The sequence below is a fragment of the Clupea harengus genome, chromosome 23 (genome assembly GCF_900700415.2).
Source record: "Clupea harengus chromosome 23, Ch_v2.0.2, whole genome shotgun sequence".
In the NCBI taxonomy this organism is placed as follows: Eukaryota; Metazoa; Chordata; class Actinopteri; order Clupeiformes; family Clupeidae; genus Clupea; species Clupea harengus.
In genome coordinates, this window is record NC_045174.1 from 3,713,368 (window position 1) to 3,720,867 (window position 7,500).

Here is a 7,500-nt window from a genome sequence, read left to right on the forward strand (position 1 = left end):
TATTCTCTTATACAATGTAAACTTTGCTTAGACGTTAGAGGTATTTGGCGTACAGAAGCTTTGTTAGCTGGTGTTGGGGCTATCTGGGCCGGAGAATCAGGGTGGTCCTGCGTTGTGCTCCAGAAACGAAGTGTTCCCTGATGCTCAAGGAAGGTATACGGGGTTCAGACCTGCCCTCGATTGAACCTCGACACATAGCTGGCTATAACTTCCCGCTTGTCAGGTTTCTCAAACTGGGCAGAGAGATACGCGGGTATTGGGATCTTCAGCACCTCATTCACATATGGGGCCGGGTCCTGAAAAACCTTGTGAAAGATGAGGTCCAACAGGTTATCCACATACTCTGTAATACAAAAAAAAAATCCAAAACTTTCACATTGTTTTTATTTATTGTTTATATTGTCTTTATTATTTTATTTTTATAATTATTTTGTAATTATATTATTCTATTTATTATGAAGACCATTTAAAGACAGCAGTTAATGTATATGTTATTTAAGTTTCACATACTGTTTGTACATTGTTTGACTTGGTGGAATTTTAAATAAAGCTGTGACTCACGGAAGGTTAGCTCTGCTTTCACCGGCTTTGCAGTGCACTCGCCCTTCTTGTATTTTGGGAAGTTCACTTTAAATAGCGGCTCACCAGCTGAACTTGTTGCTTGGGGACGCCCAGCATTTTCATTGAAATGCAGGACTGCCAGGTAGAGTCTTTGGGGAGAAAATAATACTTATAAGAGCATGTGTGTATGCGTGTATAATAATTTGTATAATACATAATAGGTATACATTTCTTTGGAAAAATTATCGTACTGTTACCTGCATAACATTCCAAGAAAAGGAAAGACTACGTTTTAGGCGCAAAACGCAGAATGACGCTGTGGAAAGACTCCAACGACGAGGTCTGGTAGTGAGGGCTCAGCTTCCCCACATCTTTCAGAACCCTCTTGTTGGTCAACACCTTCTCTAATCTGCTGAAGGCTGGTGTCCCTGTAAAAAAAAGGGGAAAAACATAACTATAGATTCAAAGTGATTATGGCATTGGTTATTAGGTTTGTATATATATATATACACATATATATTGTACATGTATATAAACACAAGCCTTACATTTACAATGCAAATTGGGTGAACATACCTGCTGTCAACCATTTGCTCTTGTCCCTTGAAATGCGTAGCGGGTGCAAACACTGGGGGAAAACAGGGTCACCATGGGAGTGGATGTCTTGGACATGGTTAAGGAGGGAGGTCCACTTTGCCACTCTCTCTGGCCCTGATGTTGATGTAGTGGCTGTCCAGTAGATGTGGTTTTTTATGCTGGGGAGCCACTTCTTCAGTTTCTCACATTCTTTGTTCTGGGCAATCTTGACAAGTTTCTTCGACAGTCCTAATGATAAAAATAACATTTTAGCTGTGCACGGACACGTTGTCATCATCATCAGCATCATCATCATCATTATTTATTCAGGGAGAATTGACTGAGCACAGGGCTCTTTTGCAGCAAAGCCCTGATTGAGGGTACATACTACAGATGAACAATAAATAAACAAACCATAACAAAACAGACAAAATAAATAAACAAAACACATACAACTCAGAAATTAAGTATAAAAATATATGTTATATATTGAAAAAAAAGGATCCCCACATAAAGTCTAAATAATGTTCTAAACAGGGCATGCCTTCAATGTATTGTATGAGTGAGTGAATTAATTTATTACAAAATTGCCAATTATGAAAACTTTCTGCTCTGATTATAGAATAAGGAAATCACCAGTTTGTGATCATTATTGATGTGCTCCACAACTTTGATAATGAACACAAAGTGGTGTGGGGAGAAAGCATACATAGATTAACCAACATAGAGTTTTCACATGTGAACAGGGACTTTCTTAGCCTGATGAGCCACCTGGTACACAGACACAGGAAATAATACCTTTTTCCATGTGCCAAACATCGTAGTAGTGTGTGATGTTGGCCTCCCTCAGGAATTTCTGGATTTGAGGGTGGCGGTCTGTGACAATGCTATCCAATGTCACACCTCGTGCCTGCAAGAGAGCGAGGCTCCTTTTCAGACCCTCTTTCTCCATGTGGTAACTCCCTCCGACTTCATTGCTCTGATTATAAAGCAATGGTTGACCAGCTTTATTTCTGGACTTTGTTCACATATCGAACAATGTCAGTGAATCAGTTTTCATTATTTCAGTAGTCATGACTATTTTCCTCCCTCTGTTTTTGACCATGCCAAGGTTTTTGTGAGCAGCCCAGACTTCCTGTCTGTGGTGTTATTCACACCTACCCCCCACCCCCCTTAGTTTAGTTTACGCATTGGAGTTTATGTTACTCACCTGAACCAGCTGAAGATCAATAATAGTGTTGTTCGTCAGGTCCATCACCGTGTAACTGCCAAACTTGGCACAATGTCCTTCAAAAATAGATGTAATTATTTTACTTTATATGTCATTTCACATGGCATTGTATGATATGTTGTTTTCTTAGTAGCCCTTTGTCTAAACAAAGACATTTTCATGAAAAAGTAACTGTCAGTATTACATACCTGGTGAGTCAGCCCTCAAGTCACCACCTAGGATTACTTTCTGTCGCTGGCATAACTGGTCCAACATGCCATCCTGCGCTGTTTTCCAGCTGTGCACGATTGCAGGCTCTATGTACATCCGGGCGTGCCTTCGGAATGTGTCATACTGAAACATCCTCAACTGCATTGCCCGGAATATCTGAGGTCAAAAAAGACACAGGACTCTTTTCTTTAGTACTGCTTTTGGGATTGTGTGTAGATACAAATGAACACGTATATATAATTTCACTCCAGAAAATTCAGATGATAATATTCCATGTTCAATTAATTACTACAAGTGAATTAAGTTGTGAATTAAGGTAAAGTCAATTAACAATTACCTTCTCCAGTTTGAAGAAAGATGCACCAGTGGCATACACTGCAGCTGACAGTTGGATGTTCCCAACAGGAGTGCTACCAAGAAGAGGCTGACTATTCCATTTTCTGTAGAACTGACAGTGTGGGCACTTCTGTTCTACGGAGAGGAATGTCCCAACCCTTCTTGTTTGCACCTCTGTCACCCGCCGACACATAGGGCACACCTCAAACAGCTCCAGGAGGCAGTTTTCATATACAATATATGTGGGTTCCATTCTATTAAAAAGACAAAGATTTCACCCAAAAAAATGACTTCCATGCTGCTACAGCTAAAATAAGTGTAGGATGGTAATCTATCTGATTATTAAAATGTTTAGATTAAATATTGAGTCACTCACGTCACATCTGCTGACTCAGTCAAGACTGTGACCGAGTCATTAGGATCATAGGTAGAATCCTGTTGCTCTCCGAAATCCATACTTGAACTTCCCTCAAAAGGGTCGTCCTCTTCCAAGCGAGGTCTCTTACTTGGCCTCTTTATTGGTGTCGATTTTAGGAATGGCTGTGATGCTTTGAAGGCCACAGCTGAGGTTCCAACACCGACATCAGTGCAGGGCACAATTTTCTGTGTGCCTAAAATAAAACAGATATTCAGTATCCTTGGAGTCAAAACAAATTAAAAAATGAGATGCTGTTACAACTTTAACACGGAGACACAATCAATGACATGATGAAGTAACTGAGGGTAAACAAACCTGTACTTTTGTAGTGAGGTTGCAGTGTTTTCACAGAAAGCTGCGTGCCAACTGTGCACATCTTTGGTGGGTCCGTCTGGCAGGCCATGTGATGTACCCTAGCACCCTGAACAGGTGTGCTTGCCTAAACACCAAAAGCAGCAATGCTATTCATGTTTGTACTACTGTCATGCATACAAAATAAAACTAAAAGCAAATAAAACGTGAAGAAATGTAGTAACCCATTTCACCTAATATAATTTCCACAACACAGAAGTGTAGGTAAAAATAATATTGTCATATTATGCATGCATACTATGAATTTCTCAGAAATCATTATGAAATACTATTTTTACCTTGTGCTGTACTGTACACAAAACCCTCAAATGCACCACAGTGACAAACTGCAGGTGAGTATCTAAGTTCTTGAGTATGATCTACCCCCAAAAAAGCTGCTCATCACGTCGTTCAGGAATAATAAGTGCCCATTTCACATATATGACCCCGTCATTGTAGTGTCGAAAGGTGTCAATAGGAGGACTAATTGCTTTGAATCATATATGCAGGCATACTATTAACACCTCCACCCCAACACAAGCATTTTCACAAAGGAATGTTTTTTGGATGAGAGAACTATTTCTCATAAAGACATTATATACTTCGACACAAATTCCTCTCCATAGACATCCAAAAGAACTATCTACTGTATAAGTAAGCCTAGAGTAAAATAGGCTAGCCTAACTGTTCACACAAAAATCGTTGGCCACATCTTTAGGATTGCTGTACATCAGCTGACTTCTACATACTACAAGATGCTAATGCACATTTCTAGCGAACTTCTAACTGCTACAGATATATACCAGCTTAGCACCTCTCTCCACCCCAACACGAAGACTTTTCACAGGGGAATGTTTTTTTGGATAAAATAACTATTTCACATAAGCTAGGCACTATGTATGTATACGTGGAAAAGTAAATTCCTACACTACAGTCCATAAACATCCACACGAACTACTGTGCAAGTAGGCATCATGTTGTTTGCGGTAGGCACTATTATACCTATGTGAACGTAAATTATGACACAAACTACAGTATATAAACATCCACACGACGTAGGCATCGTGTTGTTTGCGGGAGGCACTATGCAAACGTTCTGACACGAATTACATCCAAACGCAATAATGTACAAGTAATCATACATCCAATATGCTAGCCTAGGGTTCATACAGGCAACAGAGAAACATTCGCGAATGCTATATACACCAGTCGGCTCCGAGGCCAGGCCTCATACACTAATGTACATACCCACTCAGCGCATAAAAGTAATTGTTCGCGAAATTACAGATACAGGGACTACTCTTCCCGAACCACTACATGCTAGCCCCTCATCCCCTCACACACACACGACACAACATGCTAACGTTGCTAACCTCCACACAAAATGTCTAAAATAAGCAAATACCAGAATTATTTAAAAACAAAAATACTTACATTTCCCTCTTCTTCAGTCCTGCGACTAGGGATGGGTATCGTTTGGTTTTTATCCGATACCGGTACATAACCAATACTTTTAAAACGATTCCGGTGCCTAAACGGTGCTGGAACCGATACTTTTATAAAAAATAAAAAAATAAAAATTACGATTGACGACATTTAAGAAAGGCTTTTTTTATTGCCAAATATATGAACTGTTTAAAGTAGATTATATATATAAATCAATACAAAACACTTTTTAACTTAAAACTTAAATAATATATGAACTGTTAACAAAGTTTAGACTATACTTAAATAAATACAAATAAATACAAAACACACACACACACACACTCTGTACACACACTACAGCTTCAATACTTCAGCAATTCTTTTGTAGAAATATCAGCATATTTGCCTTCTCCGGCAAAATGCGACACCTTTCCTGACTAATCGCATGACCTGCACAGGAGAAAACCCTCTCCGATGCTGTCGATGAGGCCTGTACACACAGATATGTATCTGAAAGTACACAATTAGGGATGGGTATCGTTTGGGTTTTTTCCGATACTGGTGCTAAACCGATACTTTTAAAACGACACCGGTGCCTAAACGGTGCCTGAACTGCTACTTTTTTTTTTTAAAGCACAAAGCGACGATTGACGACATTAAAGAATTTTTTTTCTTCAAATTGAACAATATATCAAACTGTTTAAAGTATATTATAAATATAAATACATACAAAACACTTGGCTTCCAACTACAGCTTCAAACTTTTTAACTTCAAACTATGAACATTATATTAACTGTAAAAAACTGTTTATAGTATACTTAGATAAATATAAATAAATACAAAAAACAGCTTCAAACTTCTTTTGCAAAAATATGAGCATATTGGCCTTTGGAGTCAAAAATGTATTATTTTGTTTGCATTTATTTCATGAAATTTCACCATTTTATGATTTGTTTATACCTATCTTTTCTATCTTGTTTATAGTTACTCTTGTTACTTGAACACACTGAGTACTAGAAAATGTGTACTGCCCCTTTAAGAGACTACCGTTGGTAGTTTAGCTGTCATCTCCTAGCCTGACGATGTCATACTCATAATTCTAGTCATAATATGAGTCTGATATCGCTCCATTGGGCTGTGATTATGGGGCGTGTTTCAACCGAACCAGGAGAAAAAATGCCTCTTCGCTCAATTGGTTACCTACAACCAATCAGAACAACGTAGTATGTGACCAGGGGCAGCTGATACATTACACTTTTACCGGATCCCGTAGGAAGGAAGGCAAAAACATCTTTTCGATTGACAAATGCCTTAATCGCATTTTTCTGTTCCTCTTTCAAAATGAATGCACTGTAAATGTCTAAATGGACTCGAATCTATACATTTCAGCTCTCCAGCGGCAGCCATGTTTGTTGAAAACGAATTCAACTCGTGTGTTGGTGACGTGGTTGGTTACGTTACTGTTGATCATCTGTCCATCATCGTATAAAGCCCGCCTTAACAATTTGATTGGTACGGCCAATATCTGTCCGCAGATAATTTCTCCTCAATGTAGTGCCAGAAAATGTGTGGGCGGGGCTAAGTTCGGTCTGGTATCCAGGCTAGTCATCTCCGTATATTTTTCAGTCTTCGGTTGCTGATCTGCCGTTGACTTCTCTCCCCTCTTTTCACGCAATTATTTTGTTGCATTTTCTGCACGTCGCGATGTTTGAATCTTTTTGTGCGAAATACAGCCACACTTTTGACCGTTTACCTTTCGGTATTTTCTCTGTTAAAAGGTTGATGGCTAGTTTTGTTTGTGCTTGCCTGCTCTTCACTGTCATATCAGAACCGGTTCCAATACAACTGGTACCTACCCGGACCGAAATGCAACGCAGATTTCGGTGCTTCATTTCGGCATTTATCAGATAAGACTGTTGCTATGAAAACACCAATGAGCGTGAGCGACACAGGACAAAGTTTACATTGGGAGCTGGGGCAGTTTTACATGTGCCCCACAGAATCTGCCTAGCAACCGTGTTCAATTGGCTCAGGCACCGAAATGAAGCACCGAAATCTGCGTTGCATTTCGGTCCGGGTAGGTACAGGTTGTATTGGAACCGGTTCCATATTGGTACCGGTTCTCGGTACCCAACCCTACCTGCGACGGATAGATGGCATCGACCCCCCTTTCAATATCAGCCTTCCAGCGAGTCCAGCGTTATATTGGCCCAGGTTGATAAAACAGTCCAATTCAAAGTGGTTAGCGCACACTAACAGATATTTGCCAACTCTTGCAGGAAGATTGCCTTCATATATGAAATCAATCCATTTCAATCTTGTGTCTTCTGAAGCTGGAGTCACATGAAGGCATTTGTGCTGATCTGTGCAGCCGACCACTGAGCATCT

The 7,500-nt window shown here is 39.7% G+C and overlaps 1 long non-coding RNA gene across 1 annotated transcript; it reads right to left on the reverse strand.

Moving 5' to 3' along the window:
• Positions 1–542: 542 nt before the first annotated feature.
• LOC122128695 lies at positions 543–2,043 on the reverse strand. The gene is made up of 3 exons (XR_006151570.1): positions 1,936–2,043; positions 819–1,386; positions 543–710 (listed from the first exon to the last, which is right to left on the reverse strand). It is a non-coding gene; the product is annotated as an uncharacterized LOC122128695 (long non-coding RNA).
• Between the last annotated feature and the right edge of the window lie 5,457 nt (positions 2,044–7,500).